This window comes from Camellia sinensis, chromosome 4 (assembly GCF_055761805.1).
Source record: "Camellia sinensis isolate YWXY chromosome 4, ASM5576180v1, whole genome shotgun sequence".
In the NCBI taxonomy this organism is placed as follows: Eukaryota; Viridiplantae; Streptophyta; class Magnoliopsida; order Ericales; family Theaceae; genus Camellia; species Camellia sinensis.
This window is the reverse complement of record NC_138964.1, coordinates 221,043,737-221,062,959: the sequence shown is the minus strand read 5'-3', so window position 1 is coordinate 221,062,959 and position 19,223 is coordinate 221,043,737.

Here is a 19,223-nt window from a genome sequence, read left to right as displayed (position 1 = left end):
CCAGGACGCCGTCATCCGGCGAATGATGGCAGAGATGGAGGAGCTGAAGCGGCATGTTAAAGGGAAGGGTGTAGCTGGAGTGGGAGACCACAGTGAGTGCACCCAACCCCGTCGTTCAGGCAGTCAGAGTCAGCGACACACTGCGTCCATTTCCATCACCAGAAGTTGCAAGGTTGGAGATTCCGACCTGCACGAAAAGAAGTCCAGCGCGCAAGATAGTACCTACCGACCCTCACGTCTGGTGACGACATCGAGGTATTCTTATTCTGCTTATTCAGAGGATTTGCGGGCAGTCTTGAAGGAACGGGCTCGCTGGCGGGAAGCTCAGAGGGTGCCAGCTTCCCAACGGCTATCCTATGGGGTTCACGCCAGTGAAGAGGTCGGAATGCCTCCACCCCGCCTGGCTGCGCCTCTCCTTTTAGACACAGACTTGGCGAGGCTTAGCGCCACTCCTTTCTTCCTGGAGATAGAAACAACACCGCTTCCAGCAGGGTTCCACCAGCTAAAGTTCACGCTCTATGACGGAAAAACCGATCCTTATATGCATGTAAGCCACTTCCGACAGGTCATGGCCGGACACAGGCGAAATGACGCCCTTATGTGCCTAATCTTCTCGTCAAGCTTGGGCAAGCTGGGCTTAAAATGGTTCGAGAGGTTGCCGGAGGGAAGCATTGAAAGGTGGCATCAGTTAGCCGAAGCCTTTGCGATGCGCTTCAAAACCAACACCAAAACACCAAAGGAAGTTGATCACCTCCTGAGTGTCAAGATGGAACCGAGCGACACATTGAAGGCATACAACTCCAGATATTGGGAGACCTTCAACGAGATCTTGGATTGCCCGGTCAACCTTGCAATCACACAATACAAGCGTGGTCTCCCGGTCAGACATAGACTGCGGGACTCGCTTACCATGCACCAGCCGACATCCATGGGCTAGCTAATGCAGCGCATCAATGAGCACATCCGAGTGGAGGATGATGCGTCAGCATCTACCGTGAAAGCAACTCCGGTAGCAACAGACAAACGGTCAGCTGACAAAGTGCACGCGGTCGGGCAGGAGTCCGGCCGATCCAGCGACCGCGCTGAGGAATCGGACCGCGACACTAATCGCAAAAATCGGGGTAAGGGACGTCGGAATGACCGGGATGACTACCCCCGGGATGACGTAGCCGATGCTAACAGAAGGTTGAAAGCAAGGACAGGCATCACCACGGTCTTTAAGATTCTAATCTATCGCATACTTAGTGAAATCCATGACGAGGAGTATGTCCGGTTTCCTGCTAAGTTAGGCGACGGACAGAAGGGCTTCAATCCGCGGTATCGTTGCACGTTTCACCGGGAGCAAGGCCATCGGACAGACGATTGTTTGCCTTTGAGGCAACACTTGGAAGAGCTAGTCGCAGCCGGACACTTGGACCTTTACATTGATGGCGGCGTGAAGGCCAATCAAGCTCCGGTTGACCCGCGGGGACCGGATGACTGAGATGCGCCTCCCCAAGGGGTTATTAATGTTATCTATGGCATAGTGGAATCAGCGCGTGTATGCGAGCTCCAAGGAATGATCAAGAAGGCAGAACACATGAGGGAAGTTTTGTCGGTTCAGCCTGCGATCAAAAAGGGGAAGACCGAAGAGAAAGACGTGATCAGTTTCTCCTCAAGAGACCTAGAGCGCATTCAGACGCCGCACAACGATGCCCTAGTGGTAACACTCCGCGTCAAAGAATTTGGTGTCAAATGGATCTTGATCGATCAGGGAAGCTCGGTCGAGATCATGTACTACGACGCTTTCAAACAGCTCTAGCTCCGGGATACAGATTTGACCCCGGCAACTTCGCCATTGGTTGGTTTCAATTCATAACCGGAGTGGCCTTTGGAAAAAGTTATCTTGCCGGTCAAAGCAGGATCCGTGGTCAAACAGGTGGAGTTCTGGGTGTTGCAGGTGCCATCCACTTACAATTTGATCCTTGGAAGGGGACGGCTTCACGCTATACAAGCCGTAGCATCAACCTACCACCAGGTGGTGAGATTCCCCTCGGTTATGGGGGCAATCGAGGAGGTTTGGGGCGATCAAGTCATGTCGAAGCAATGCTTCGTGGCGGTCAACGGGAGCCGAGCTGCCAAAGGCTTCGTTCAAATGATTGAAGGATCGGAAGACCGGGGAGTCCTTGATGACGTGGGCACTAAGGCCGAGGACAAAGCTGTCGAGGAGTTGGTGGAAGTGCGCATTGATATAGAGCATCCAGACAAGTTCTTCTTGCTCGGCTCAAGCCTTACAACCCAAGAACGGACCGACATGGTTGAGTTTTTGATGGCCAACATCGAAGTTTTTGCATGGTCACCTTACGACATGCCCAGTCTCGATCCGAGTTTTATATGCCATCATCTCAATGTCTTCCCCGGCGCCAAGCCGGTCATTCAGCGAACAAGGAGATCGGCGCTGCATCACGCCGAGCTAGTTACGGAGGAAATGAAGAACCTGCTTGAGGTGCGAGCAATTCAGGAAGTGCATTACCCTCGGTGGATTTCAAACACAGTCGTGGTGCCCAAGAAGAATGGGAAGTGGCGAGTTTGCGTTGACTACAAGACCGTCAACTGAGCTTGTCCGAAAGACAGCTTCCCTGTGCCTAGAATAGACCAGCTTGTAGACTTAACGGCTGGACATAATAGGCTCAGTTTCTTGGACGCCTACCGCGGCTACCATCAGATTGCCATGCATGGGCCCGATCGAGAGATCACCTCGTTTACTATACCAAGGGGACTATTCTGTTACTGAGTCATGCCTTTTGGTTTGAAGAACGCCGGGGCACCTTTTCAAAGGATGGTGACCAAAATGTTCGCTCCTCTGCTAGGCCGGACAATGGAGGCTTATATTGACGATATGGTGGTTAAGAGCCGGCATCAAGCAGACCATTTGTCCAATTTGGCCGAAATGTTCGTCATTCTCAAAAAGCACAAGCTACGCCTAAATGTGTCTAAGTGTGCCTTCGGCGTGGGATCCGAAAATTTTTTGGGTTTCCTAGTCACGAACCGAGGTATCGAAGCAGACCCTACACAAATCCGAGCTGTGCAAGAGCTAAAACAGCCTAGCTCGGCTAAGGATGTGCAGCATCTGGCCAAAATGGCCGCCGCGCTTAACCGATTTATAAGCCGGTCATCAGATCGCTGCCGCACTTTTTTTCAAGCCTTGAAATCAAAGTTCTCATGGGATGAAGAGTGTGACCGGGCTTTGGCCGAGCTCAAGGAGTATTTGTCTTTCGCGCCGTTGTTGGTCACACCGAAACCCGGAGAAGAACTTTACCTTTATCTGGCCATATCGTAGCATGCAGTCAGTGCAGTGCTTGTCCGGTCGGAAGGAATCAAACATCTACCCATCTTCTACGTCAGCAAAACCTTGCTACCGATAGAGTCGAGGTACTTGCCGCTGGAAAAACTTGCGTTAGCGTTGATGATGGCTTCAAGGAAGTTGGCACACTATTTCCATGCCCATACCATCATCGTCTTGACCGAGTTCCCTCTCAAAGCTTTGTTCGAACGGGCAGACTTTTCCGGTCGGATTCTTAAGTGGGCGGTCGAATTGGGACAGTTTGATGTGAAGTTCCAGCCGCGCATGGCCATAAAAGCCCAGACTCTGGCCGATTTCGTTGCTGAATTCTTACCTGGAATTCATCCGGTATGCCCGGTCGATATTGTCGTGGCAGATGAAGAGGTGAATGCAAGCTCGACTAAAATACCACAACTTGGCGGCATTGGCGACGCAGAACTTGCGCGCTCCGCCGAAGCCCTTTCAGTTAATACGATACTACAACCCGGTGATGCGATGACGGAGTTGGCTATCACTGACCAACCCGCTTTATCCGATACCACATCACCGAGGAGGGGAGAAATGGAACCGCTCAGCACAGAGCCTGCGGCCGTCATAATACCGCAACCTGGCGATTCGCCTACGGACTTAGGCATTGTGAATCAACTTGCTGAGTCCGGCGCCGAATCACCAAGGGGGGCTGAAGTGGAACCGCTCAGCACAGGACCGGAAGTCGAACAGCCGAGCAACCGTGATCCCATCAACCTTCAAGCTTCCCAAGACCCCTCAGAGTGGTGGAAGCTCTTTGTCGGCGAAATGTTGTAACAAGTCCGCGGGGGACCTCGCTACAGCTCGGACTCGACTTTGTAGTCACGGTTCTAAGTCTGAACCAAAGAGTCCAAATCCAGCAAATCGTTTTGAGAAAAACACAGATTTTTGAAAGAAGTGCCAAACATGGGCTGCTTTGCCAGATACAGAGTCGCCACCTAAATATTTTTTAATGGGAAATTTAGGAAACCCTGACTCGGTGCCAAAGGCCACGTGTCCGTCATTACCAAAGTTGCTTCGGCTCGGGAACTTGGGTACGATTGGGGAAGGTCACTTCGTGAGCACCCCCGCTCGCCCGGTCAAAGACCGGCCTCTACTAACCATGATATCAATTTTTGAAAACATTGTGAGTTCTTATTCCGGTTATTAGCCTAGGTTACTATGTGATGTTCACAGCATACAAATATAGACTGGATCGCCTGAATTGGAACAAAACATTTCATGCTTGTTTTTAAAAATGGTTTGCTACCCGCAGGTAGGCTTTAAAACATTTGATGGTTTATTCCAATTCAGATAACCCAACCTTCACCCACATGCATTCAGGCAGGTATATCAGATAAGCACATAGCCTCATGGTAAGCATGCTATCATGGCATTCACTCACACTCATGCAAGGATGCTAAAGCATAAAGCTTACCGAGTACTCTAAGCCAAAATAGAAACCTTATTAGAAATCATGCATGAATCCTAAGTATACAGAAATGCCTAATGCAACACATGCAAAATGCAACTATAGCAGGCTCGGCTATTCTAAGATGGCATATGAAATGTTACAACTATCATGTATTCAATTTGGAATTTGAAAGTACGATGCAGTTAGTATGATGCGCCGAGCCCGGTGCATGCAATACAGATGAATGATGCAAACATGCTGTCATACTGTATGCTAATTTAAACATGCCCTAATCTAACCATCATAAGCAGGTAAATAAAAGGGAGAAAGACGTGGGGTTGGAAGACATACAACACACTCACGCACACTTATTACAGTTATGCCCTCGCGCAGAGGGTCCGAATAGATATACAGTCCCAATATTACAGTCCCGAATTAAAAGAATATTACAGTCCAAAATATTACAGAATCCTAATTAATTAATGAATTAACTAAGAAAGCAGATAAAACTGGCGTGCAAGCCAGGGACTGCCTTGCTTCTGGTGGATGATGCATGTCCGGATTGTCTTGCGCGGAAATCCACCGGAATGCCCCAATTAGCCTCTGTTTACACCTGTTCTTGAAATGCGTGCCAAGTCCCAAAAAGTAGCTGATTCCTGATTTTGCTGCAACAGAGAGCAGGAAAGGGGCATAGCAATGTATTTGCACAGATATATGCATGTCTCGATCCTCATGCCACCAATCACGCATACCGAGGCATGATGGCCCAGGAGTCGAAATGCACAACTCAATATAGGATGAATGCACATGAAACTACAGCTAAAACCTAACTCCATCATGGATAATCCGGAGTGTCGGTGACTGGGGGAATTGAGACACATTCCGTCACTCGGAGTACGAAATGTACCTCGTTTCCCGTGCCCGGGCTAACTCCTATTCCGGACACGATGCAATATGCATGATATGCATGAAATGCAACTAAGATGCAATCCTAACATACACAATGCTATGAAGATGAGATGTCTCGAAATGCGTGCACACGGGCACGCCAACCGAGAAGATGACAGAATGCTATGAAAATGAGGTGCCTCGAAATACGTGCAAGCGGGGCACGCAAACCGAGGCGATGATATATGTCTCGAAATATGTGCACGCGGGCACGCAAACCGAGGCAATGATATGTGTCTCGAAATGCGTGTACGCGGGCACGCAAACCGAGGCTATGATATGTGTCTCGAAATGCGTGCACGCGGGCACGCAAACCGAGGCGATGATATGTGTCTCGAAATGCGTGCACGCGGGCACGCAAACCGAGGCTACGATATGTGTCTCGAAATGCGTGCATGCGGGCACGCAAATCGAGGCTATGATATATGTCTCGAAATGCGTGCACGCGGGCACGCAAACCGAGGCGATGATAAAATATGATGAAATGATATGGAAATGACAAATGGGCTTATACCAACATGAGTGAGCCTCAGCCACACTCACATAGGATGCCGGCGGATAAAAATGAAGTGCCTCGAAATGCGTGCACACGGGCACGCAAACCGAGGCGATGGCAAAATATGATGAAATGACATGGAAATGACAAATGGGCTTATACCAACATGAGTGAGCCTCAGCCACACTCACATAGGATGCCGGCGGATAAAAATGAAGTGCCTCGAAATGCGTGCACACGGGCACGCAAACCGAGGCGATGACAAAATGCAATGCAACATGGCAAAAATGATATGCAAGCATACTAATGGAATTTCAGCATTAAAATATGGGGGAAAACAGTCCTGAAATGAAGCGAAATGACATGAAATGCAAGGAAATGTCCCGAAATGCGACGTTAGGCACCCGAAATGGCCTATAGCTATGCTAAACATGCGCAATATGGACATGCAATGCAAAGACAGAAGCTAGACAGTCCCAAAATATGCACTTTCACAGTTATAAACATGGCCAAACAGCAAGTATAGGTAGGGGAAAAATAGCATGCAAGAATAGGGGCCAAAAGAGGGGTAATGAAGCAAGTGGCATAAGCAAAACCCAAACTGAAAAATTTCCTTCTACAACACTGAAGATGGACCAAAAATATGAACATTTACAGTATATGGCAGCCTCAAAATCAGTATACAAATATGCTAAAAATGTGATGCAAAACAAGGCTCAAAAGGTGCTATAACATGAAGTATACAAAATAATCACCAAACAGGAAAAAAGTGTGAATGAAACATGAAGTATAGGGAAAAATAAGGCCACTTTCAGTTCGGACCAAGGTCCAAAAACAGAAGCAAAGGGGGCTGCCAATTCATGCAAAAATGGGGCCAAATAAGGGACATAACTACAAGTGACACATGGAGACACCAAACAATGTTGAGCCCTTCTCCAATGTTGAAGAGGGGCTCAAAATAAGCCTTATATCAGTTTACAACATGCTCGAAAATAAATTGCTCATGGGCCAAAAATAGCATGCAAAATCATGACATATAGGAGGATCAATGAAGCAAGTGTATTATGGAGGGCTCAAACAGGGTTGAGCCCTTAATGAAAAGTGAAGATGAGCTTAAAAGAGGGCCCTTTTCAGTTAGGGCCGGAGCTTGAAACAAAAAGCAAGTGGGGCTTAGAAATAGATCAAGAAAAAGGGTCAAAAGGGTAAAAGTATTACTTACCCTTGAAGACTCAAGCTTTTGTTGTTTCTTGGATGGATTTGCAGCTTCTTTGGCCTTTTAGAAACCTTCCTTGTTGCTGGAAATGAGGTGGTAGTGGTAGAGCTTGGTGGTGTAGAAGGAATGATGGTTAGGGACTTAGGGTTTTTTGAAGAAATGAGAGCTATAGAGATGGAGTTCTATATGGGAGCTTGAAGAAGAGTTTTTCCAACCCCAAAAGAGGAGGCCACCAGCTGGTTATAAGGGTTCAAAAGGGGGTGTAAAGGTGGGGGAAAAGGAGAGCAAAATTCCCCCACAAAATATCCCCCGGATAAATATCTTGTCTGGGGGATATTGCCCCACAGCTGTAAAGTGCACAGTGCGAGGAACACGGCCGGCCTATCACTTTTGCTGGAGGTGGCCGGCCGGCCACACCACCTAGCCGGCCGGCTAGGGGTCAAAAGGTTCAATGAGATTTTCTGGCCGGCCAAGTACTGGGGAGGTACTCCTATGTGTGTACAACACAACTATGTGGTTAAAAGTCCGAGAAAGTGGGTCCAAGGGGTTCAACATTGGCTCGGAAAGAGGGGGTCAAAAGGGTCAAGTTGAATTACTGGCCGGCCATGAACTTTTAGGGGCCTCTCATGTGTGTAGATCACAGATATGTGGTTCAAAGTTCAAGAAAAAAGGTCCAAGGGGTTCAACATTAGCCCGGAAGAAAGGGGTCAAAAGGGTCAGGTAACCTTAATGGCCGGCCACCAACTTTTAGGGGCCTCTCATGTGTGTAGATCACAAATATGTGGTTGAAAGTTGGCAACACTAACCCTAGGGTGTTCAACATTAGCCCGGAAGTTGGAAAAACGGGCGCCGGGAGGCTCCGGAGGAGAGATAACTGGTTGCTGCAACAATTGTTGGCCTCCCACCCTTCAGTGACCTCCCTGGTGATAAAACAGAGGTACCTGCCAAAAATGAACGAAAACCGTTGCAAAACGAATGCTCGGGGACCAAAACACGCAGTTTGGGATCCCGAAAATGGGCTGTTAAGCACCGAAAATGGCTTTCGGCCACGAAGTGGGTTTCCGGGACCCCAGTGTCCCTCAAAAGGGATTAAATGAGATGTATGCCAAAAATCAGAGCAATAGGAGATGGTTAAGCGGTCCCGAACCGAGGCACACGGCCTGACGGCTCCGAAAACCGAGAACCGGGCTCCGAAATGGGCAAAATGGCCTACGGCCACCAAATGTAGCCTACGGACATTGAGAGATGGTCTACGGGACCTCTCCCTCCCCTCAGGAAAAGAAACAGAGAAAACCGAGTCTGGTTCGCAAACCGAGACAAGGCACGGAAGAGGGTTCGGAAGTCCGGAGGCAGGGCTCACGGCCGCGACTCGAAAACTTCTGAACGAGCACATTATGCAACATCACCAAGCGCTCAATCGGTGACGTCTGAGTCTTAAGGTCGGTCAAAAATGGGGTGTCTACAAATGTGGAAACTTTTTGTTGATGGCGCCTCGAACCGTCACGGTGCCGGGCTGGGTATTGTTCTGATTTCACCAAACGGACTGACTATAGAACATTCTATCACTCTTAGCTTCTCAGCATCTAACAATGAGGCCGAGTACGAGACGCTATTGGCCGGTCTCAAGAGCGCGCTTCAGATGCAAGCATCCAAACTAATGGTTTACAGTGATTCCCAGCTTGTGGTTAACCAAGTTTTTGGGGTTTACGAGGCAAAGGATGACAGAATGATGAAGTACCAAGCTCTGGTCAGAAACCACATCAAGCGATTTCAAGCGATCAGGGTCCAACAGATTGGCCGAGAAGAAAACGGCCGAGCAGATGAGTTGGCCAGCCTTGCTTCTATGGTCGACAGCACATCTCCCAACCCTCTTTTGATTGAATTCCTTCCGAGGCCCAGCATTGAGGAAGCCGGGCAGACAGAAGTACTCTGCGCCGAGCTAGGTCCTTCTTGGATGGACCCCATAATCCTCTTTCTCAGAGAATGGACCCTTCCAGCCGACAAGAAGGAAGCGCATAAAGTGCGGGTGAAGTTCGAGCGGTTTTGGCTCTCTCCATCAGGCGCTTTATACAAGAAGTCTTTCACCGGTCCCTACCTGAAGTGTGTGCACCCGAGTAACGTGAAAGCCTTTGTCACGACCCAAACCCGGCCCTATGGGTTTAGCACCGTAACCGGCCAGTAATTCGAGATTACCGAAGGCCTGCCTAATAGTAATCCAGTAAAACAGAGTACAGGGCCTGGCGGAAGCCAATACAGTAAATAAACAATGTCCAATGAGCTGTGACAGTCTACACATACAAGTACAATCATTCAGAACAGGGATCTAATTCCTAATAAACGGTACAGTAATAGTCTATACAGTCTATACAGTAAACAAAACAGTTACAGGGACAGACGGGGAATATTAAAACACCCCAAAGCCGAAGCTTGAACGGCTTAGAACCTCACAGTGAGGCACAGTGGTTGGCTGACAAAACAAAAGCTTGCCTGACGCTCCTAGCAGCGGTCCAGTGCCTGAACACCTACATATATATATGAGCAGTGAGCTAAAGCCCAGTGAATAACATAATGCGTAAAGAGGTTTAGGATGAATGTCTTTTCAAAATTTAAACAGTTCATTGATTCAGTATATCGGTCAGTCAGTTTGTGGCTCATATTGATGCCGTAACAGTCATTTAGAAATCATAGTAATCGTACGTGGCACATCCGTTAGCAGTACTAGTAGCAGTGTCAATACAGTAGCAGTAACGGTAACAATAAAGTAGCAGTAACAGTAACAGTACAGTAGCAGTAACAGTAACAGTAACAGTACAAGCAGTACAGTAACAGTAACAGTACAGTAGCAGTAACAGTAACAGTAACAGTAACAGTACAAGCAGTACAGTAACAGTAACAGTACAGTAGCAGTACAGTAACAGTAACAGTGCAGTAGCAGTACAGTAACAGTAACAGTACAGTAACATTTCAGAAAACAGTACAGTTCTTATGGATTCAAGAGGTGTCTCGCACAGACTCTAGAGGTGGCTCACTCTGTAGCACTTAGTTCCGTGCAGCACTTTGCTCCAAGTTTCACAGATTATAACAGTCATATGTGGTACATCCAATAGCTAAACAGTACAGTAGGTCTTAACAGACCAGGTCTTAATAGACCAAACAGTGAATGATGGCCATCATATCAGTAAACAGTAGTGGTTCCAACATGGGAACCGACAGAGATCTCTGTAACAGTAACAGTAAGCAGTAGTTGCTAAGGATGCCACAATACAATTCAGAATATAGGTCATACATTCATTCATTCAGTTAACAATAACAGTTCAGAAACAGTTCAGTTTAATTGTTCAGAAGATAATCATTTTGAACATATCTTTACACAAATGTTACTCACAGAGTTCTGGGCTATAGTAAGCTAGAGCGTCTCCTCGGAAGTCAACCCTACACAGTCAACAGATCGAACACACACTAAGCTACACAGTTGGGAAAGATAATAACTTAACCCCTAATTTGCCTTGGTGTGCTCTACATCTATATCCTCATTAAGATGTCTTAAACTAGGCCTAGGAATGCCTAGAATGGGATGAGGATGCAAAGATGCACTCAGAAAACATTTTTAGAAAATCAGAGGTCCCGCTCGAGCGTGGATTTCCCCGCTCGAGCGGACATGCTGACAAAGGTCTACGCTCGAGCGTACATTACTCCGCTCGAGCGGACTGTAAAACAGTGCAAGATGCTGGGAGCTCGAATTCCACGCTCGAGCGGCACTTCCCCCGCTCGAGCGGAAGTGCGAAATCTGGAAAACCCATATTGCACCTCCAAGCTCAAAACCAAGTTCAAAAGCATCAAAACTCGACCTCTTGGGCTAAATTTCCAGAAAACATTTGTAAACTCATAGTTAAACATGATTCAAAACTCAATTTGAGAAATCAAAGCCCAAGGGTGTTTCATTCAATCCCAATTTCAAACCAATTTTCAAGAACAATCCTCAAACATGACATGCATGATCTTAAGTCATTTTCAAAGCTTTAATGCTGTTTCAAAAGAGCTCAAACCTTCAAAACAAGATGAACTCATGGAGTATGACCAAAAGATGGACATGCATGTGACAATTTGCCATGAATTCAACTCAAAATCCAACAATATTAACATGCATGCATGAAATGAGCTTCAAATCATCAACAATGAACCAAAACATGACTTAGTTCTACAATGAAGCATGAATCATGCAAGAACTAGCTTAGTGGCAACAATAAGAAGATGAGTTTCCTACCTTAGTCTTGTATTCAAGGTCAAGGAGCTCAAATAAGAAATCTACACTTCAACAATTCTTCAACTTCCAAGCAATTCACAAGGTAGAACTCAATCTCTCTCCCTCTCCCTCTCTTGGTCGGTTAAGTATAAGAAATGAGCTGAGCAAATGTTTGATCTAGGTGTAATGAGGCTCAAATATGTTATATTGAGTGGGCCACTAAGTGTGGCAATTTGGTAATTAAGTCCAACTCTTTAATTAGCTTATTTTAATCTAATTTAATCATACCTAATCAGTTTTTCAGGTAAATACACCATAAAATCACATTAATCATGACGATCATAAAACATTAATCGGTTTCTAATTCGGCCGCCGATAAGGCCTTCAATTAGCAGTTTAAACATATAAGCATGAACAGATAATCATACAGTCAAACAGATAGAATGCAATTTAACTAACATATATTCAATCAATTCGGTTTCCAATTTCAGTCAGTCAGTTCAGTACTTTTACCAGTCCAATTATCAGTCATAATCAATTCAGTTTAACGGTAATCAGTGTTTATTGGTAAACAGTAACGAGGGTTGTTACAGCCTTCCTTTACGAAATTCACGAAGGCATCTGTGGCAGTCATGTATGGGGCAGGTCCTTGGCCTACCGAGCTATTTCGCAAGGCTATTGGTGGCCGTGCATGCAAGCCGACGCCTAGAAATATGTTCGTAAGTGTGAGAAATGCCAGAAGTTTGCCCACCAGATCCACTAGCCAGCCAGGGAACTTCTTCCCTTCACCAGCCCTTGGCCCTTTGCGATGTGGGGGCTAGATATAGTGGGGCCGCTACCAACTGCACCAGGCAACCGAAAGTTCTTCATCGCAGCCACAGACTACTTCACCAAATGGGTTGAAGCGGAGCCTTTGGCATCAATCAAGGAGAAAGACGTGAAGCGATTTGTCTGGCAGAATGTGGTCACGCGGTTTGGCGTCCCCAAAATTCTGATCTCTGATAACGGCACCCAATTTGACGGCCGTCTGTTTAGGGGGTTCTGTGAACATTTGAAGATCGAATTCTACAACTCTACTCTGGCTTACCCGTAGTCCAACGATCAAGCCGAGGCTTCGAACAAGACCATTCTTGATGGACTGAAGAAGAGGCTTGAGAAAACCAAAGGAAAGTGGGCTGAGGAACTCCCCAGTGTCCTTTGGGCATACCGAACAACCCCGCGGCGATCTACCGGGGAAACTCCTTTTGCTTTGGCATATGGGATGGAGGCGGTCATCCCTTTAGAAGTTGGTATGCCCACCCTCAGAAGTGAAAGTTTTGAGCCCGAGCTGAACGCCGAAGCCATGGCCTTGGAATTGGACCCAGTGGAAGAACGCCGGGAAAAGGCTCTTATCCATGTGGCCGCCTACCAACAAGAGCTTTCAAGGAAATACAACAAATCCGTGCACCCCAGACCGTTCAAAGTGGGTGATTGGGTCTTGCGGAAGGTCATGGGCAATACCCTGGTGCCAAGCGAAGGCAAACTAGGGGCAAATTGGGAAGGACCCTACAAGATAACCGGTCTGACGGGCAAGGGGGCATATCACTTGGAAGACTTGGATGGTAGAGGAATACCCCGGCCTTGGAATGCAGCCAACCTCAAGTTGTATTATTTCTAGCTTTTGCTCTCTTTTTTGTGCAAAAAATTTTTTTGCCTTACACTTCATGTAATATTCATTTTTGTCAATATATAGAAGTGACTCATCTTTGCCTTGGCATTTTTTTTTTTGTTGCTTTGAGTTTTGCGTATTCTCAACTGAGATGATTTACTTCGGCTGCAAGAGTTGATGTTTTGTTCAACTTAGGTACTCTCAACCGAGATGTCTATTCCGGTTGAAAGAGTTGATGTTTTGTTCAACTAAGGTACTCTCAACCGAGATGTTTACTCCGGTTGAAGGAGTTGATGTTTTGTTCAACTTAGGTACTCTCAACCGAGATGTTTACTCGTTGAAAGAGTTGATGTTTTGCTCAACTTAGGTACTCTCAACCGAGATGTTTACTCCGGTTGAAGGAGTTGATGTTTTGTTCAACTTAGGTACTCTCAACCGAGATGTTTACTCTGGTTGAAAGGCTTGATGTTTTGCTCAACTCTGGGTGTACTACCGAGATGATTTATTCCGGTTATATGAGTTAGTTAATGAAATTTGTCTTGCCGAGATATTTTGTCCTGTTGAAGTTACTCAGCTCTAGGACCGTGCAAACACTTGGTAAAACTAGATCTTTTTCATTAATAAAAAAAAAAAGTACAAAAGGAGGGGCAGAGAGCCCGGTTACATGTGCAGAGCAAAAAAATAAAGAAAAAAAGAAAACTACACAAGGGGGGAAAGATTAGTGAATTCGTCATCATCTGTCTCCAGGTTGACCGTTGTTTGCTCTTGGACACCGGTCTCAGTTTCTCTGGGCTGCTCTTGGCTGCTTCCTTCCTCGGCATTGGCCTCGATTTCTTTGGCAAGCTCTTCCTCGACCTCAGCTTGCAACGCGCTGAAGACATCGTTGGCATAGGGCACGAGGTACACCGACAGGAAGGCAGCCGGCGAAGAGGTAAATACATCGGTCTCGGGACCTTGACCGAGTTGAGCACAGGCAGACTTCCAGCTCGTTTTGAAATAAATGTCTTGAGTTGCAAAGACCTGCTTCATGTAGCTGTCCTCGGCTTCCTTGAAGCCGGCGTTGTTAGCATCTTCGCACTCCTTCTCCCTTGACTTCTTGAGTGCATCCAACTCGGCCTGGAGCTCATCTCTCTTCTTCTCAGCTTCGTCAAGCTGGCCGAGCAACCTGTTGTTGTCAGCATTGGCGATTTGAAGTGAGGACTTTGCTCAGCCGAGCTCGGTTTGAAGACTCTGGACTTGGCCGGCAGTGTCATTCGCCTTTTACTGCAGTCGATGGATTCGCTCCATGATCAAGTGTTGCTTCTGGATGGCTTGCAAGAAGAAAGTCTGATAAGAGAAGAAACCGTGCAAACACTTCGTAAAAATTTTAGTGAAAGATTGAGACTTACCCTAACCATGGACTTAACAGACGATTTCACAAACCGGGTGTCAGGAACGTGGTCGTTGTCGACCACGTCACTCGGTAGGAGAAGGGTTTTGGAAAGGTCAAAGGCGAGCAGGTGCTCTTTGTCACCCTTGATGGAAGCGGTAGCCGGTATGTCCTTTCCCCGGGGCTTTAGCTGCGATCGCCACGGTGGTGTTGGGTCGACAGTGAGGGTGGTTAGCTCGGTGGTTAGCTCGGCAACCAGCTCGGCGGATGGGTCTGCGCGAGGCCTTTTGCCAGCCCGGCGAGCTTCTTGTCTGGGTTGCCCGGCACCTGGAGATGCCAAGGGGACCACGAGGCCGCTGGATTGTCCGGCAGCTTGAGAGTGGGTGGTGATGCTCGGTATCTCGGCTGAGGTTGCTCTGAGGAGGTTCTTGATGTGGCTTTGTTTTGCCATCTCTTGTTCTTCGGTCAGCCGGATTAGCAGCACGTCGGTAGAGTTGGGTCCGGAGGAGGTGTTGGAGCACGGAGAAAGTCTGTAACTTTGCTCCGGCGTGGAGCTGAGTATCTGTAGGTTGGAGTATAGTCGAGCAACTCGTTACAATCCCGGTGGCTGTAACGGAGCACGGTCCGGATGGCTTCTACGTTGGGATATTGGTAGTTGGATTGCAAGGCTTGAATTGCTGCAAAAGAAACAGGAAAAATGGTTAAGTACAAAATGTTGAAGGCAGGAAATTAACCGAGCAAATAGCGCGGTTACATGTGGAACCAAAGTTCTTGCTGATGAACCAGGCCGGTACATCGGCTGTTTCATAGTTGTCGGACACCCAGAAGAAGTCGTCATCATGTAAGTCCTTGTCCGGGGTGCCGGTCACTATTTTCTCTTTGCCCGGTCTTATTTTTAAATAATAGGCCAGGCCGTCGCCGGTGTGCCCAAGGGTGTATTGTCGTAGTATCTCGGCTAGACCTAAGTTTGTTCCTAGTCGATTGTTTAGCTCGTGCACGCCGTTGATTATTCAGTAAGTATTGGTCAAAACTTGGGTGGGTGCTAGCCCGGTGCGGCGCAGAAATTCGGTCATCAAAGGGTTGACCGAGAAGCGGAGGCCTCCTTCAATTACTGACAGCACGGTGAAGGGGCATTGGTCAAGCTTGCCCTAAGGGGTTGTTTCCATCTCGGCGAGCTCCAAATGGACATCTGCCAGGATACCATATTCTTCCCTGAAGGCGGCCAAGGTAGCAGGTGTGTCCACAAGGAAGCGGAATTTCCCCATGTGTGACCGACTAATTTAGCTCGGTTGAGGTGGTTTGGCACAGGCTGGGAATTAGTGGCTGCTCGGTCCTTAAGAGCCTCAGAATTGGTCTTTGGTCCTCTTGGACTCTGCAGGAAAACGGAGGGTAATTGTAAGTGGGAGCGTGGTCGCGCAAAACGAGCTAGACTTGAGCTCGGTCATGGATTGTGCCAAACCACCTCGGTCGTAAAGGTTAGCCAAGGAGCTCGGTCGCCCAAGCGAACCAGAGATTAGCCCAGTCGAGCGGCCAAGTCCTTTTTGCTACCCCGGTTTCTCCTAAGGTTGGGACAAACTAAAGATTTGCTCGGTCTAAGTGATTTTTTGGATCGGATGAAGATCTGGAGCTCGGTCCGCCCCAGATCTTCATTGTTCATCAGGGAAATTGAAGAACAGCGAAGAAACTAAAGGGCATTGAAGGTTTTGGGTGGGAAAGACCCTAAAACCTATGGATTTGGTGCTATAAAGAAAAACATACGAAATGAAAACAGTAATAACAAGGGCTGGGGGACTTACCAGTGTAAGGCAGAGGCTCCTTCTTCGAACGCGAGTTCAGGGATGACGAGAGAGAAAGGGCAAGGGCTCAGAGACGCTTGAAACGGAGAAATGTCAGTGAGATGAATCAAAGAGGGAGGGGGCATGTTTATTGAGGAAGAAAAACCGCTCAAATTCGAATTTCAGGGGACGACTGGGTTGGCTGCTCGAGGACCAATGAGAGATTGACACGTGACCCCATTAATGGCAGTGTCAGAGTTGAAGACTCAGGAAGGTCAGACGAAGCGTCGACCGAGCAAGACAAGGAACCAAGCGCGGAAATTAGCCCGGTTTGCCTCTTGCAAATTATCGACCGAGGAAGAGTTTATCCCGGTCAGAACAGGTAATCCCGGTCACCCTGGCACGGATGGAATTAAGGGGCAATTGAGAGGGAAAAATATGGTCTGGATTGGGCCATGGTAATACCAGGCAAATTATGGGTCGAACACATTTGGGCTGTGGTATCCCAAGTCCACCCAGAAGTGATTTTTGCTCGGCAATAGCAAGGGCATATGGAACCGAGCTACTTCACCTTGTCGGCATGGAGGCCGGTCAAATGAGGGTTCCGCGGTTTATGCGTTGCATGGTTGGAAAGCACGCATCTATAACTCGGCGTAAAGGCTCATGCCTGAAGCTCAGCAGGAAGGACTTTGGTTGACCGGTATGACTAATCTCAAGCTTGGCTTCGCCGAAATGCAGTAGAGCATGGCTGGAAAGGAGCTCGGTTGTGGGGGGCACCTGGGCATGAATCGCATCATGGATGTTGACAGCCGAGATGTTGAAGCCCGGCTGCGGAGCTCTCAGAAGAGTGGGCTGGCAGTCGGGTTAGGTGATGTTCAGCAAGATTTGTGCTGACAGATAGGGTAGCAGAACCACGTGTCGAGAGATCACTGGGAGTAGATTTGGGGCGCAGAAGGTATATAAGCAAGTCTGCGCCCCCCATGCTGGACACACGAACATTTGGTAAGAGAAATACTTACACTCGACTCTCTCTTCACTCTCTCTACCCTCAGGTGTGTACTAACTTGATCGTCGGAGGGGTTTTCCGGCCACACACCGCCGAGTAGCTCACTGCTGATTGTGCACGCAGGTGATCGGATAGAAACGGAGCTTGGAAGAAAGGAGTGCGGGCTTGCCTGAATATTTACTCCCCGCACATACACTAATTAGTGTATTAACTAGTGTACCAATTGATGATGTGACATAATTTAAGAGGTTTTTGGTATTTGTAATTTGTATAATGAGTGAGATCAATAATAGTGTCATAACTAGTGTTGATATACTAGTTAGTACTTTAATTGGTACATATAACACCACCGTTTGAGTATTTGTAATATTACTTTTATTAATAAGAAAAACTTCGTTGGTAATGTATAGGTACTTAACAAACAAAACCCTCTCTCCTTCAGAGCCAAATGAATTTTTTTTTTTTTTTGTTTTTGTTTTTTTTTTGTCAGTTGAAAACACGTGTTCTTGAAATAAGTTTAGGTGATACTTCAAATTAATAGCTATTTTAATCTCAATTATAGAACTCATATTGTTTTTGTGTTGAATAATGTTATATGTACTAATTAGTGTACTAATTAAATTAGTATATTAATGGATGATATAACATAATTTAAGAAGTTTTTGATATTTGTAATTTGTATAATGAGTAGGGTCAATAATAATGTCATTACCAGTGTTGGTACACTAGTTAGTACATTAATTGGTACATGTAGTACTACTATTTGAATATTTGTATTTTATATAATAAGTAAAATCAATAATAATAATATAATACTAATTGATACACTAATATGCATATTAATTGATATACGTAAAACTATCGTACTTTTATTAATAAGAAAAACTTCGTGGGTAACGAATGGACACTTAATAAACAAAACCCTCTCCCTTGGGAACCAAGGTGGGTTTGGAGCTAAAATAGTCATAAAAAACAAAATAGACTATTTTAGTCATAATAAACAAAACATCACATCCAATCCATAATCATTACATTATTCTCTCACAAAAAAAGTCAAAAAAGCCAAAAAGCTTTTCCCAAACTAAGTTTTTTAGCCCAGGCTAAAATAGCCAAAAAAACTAAAAAATCAAAAAATCAACCCACTTTTCAAACGCCACCGAAGTTTTTTTGTTTTTTTTTTTTTGTCAGTTGAAAAAAACGTGTTTTTGGAATAAGTTTAGGTGATGCTTCAAATTAATAGCTATTTGAATCTCAATTATAGAGCTCATATTTGTTTTTGTGTTGAATAATATTATATGTATCAATTAGTATACTAACTAAACTAGTGTATCAATTGATAATGTGACATAATTTAAAAAAATTTTCGTATTCATAATTTGCTTAATGAGTGAGATCAATAATAATGTCATAACTAGTATTAATACAATAATTAACATACATGCACGTAACACCACCGTTTTGTGTTAGAATTTTCAGAGATAATATAAATAATGAAACATTCTCCAAGTGCACTGAGTAATTTCTTGCTCATAGAATTCTGAAATTTAAAGTTGGGTGTTACGTTTTGGGAAAATTACAAGCAGTATTATTGATTGGATTTATTTATTCATAATCCCAGAGTAGATTTTTATTTCATTTATTATTATTTTTTTACATATTTGCTAATCGTTTTGATAAAAAAAAAAATTTTAAGACTTTTTAAATATGTTGATTTATTTTTAGTTTACTAGTGTTAGTTTGTATTAAAATATAATAAACGGTAAATTTATCATTGAAAATTAAA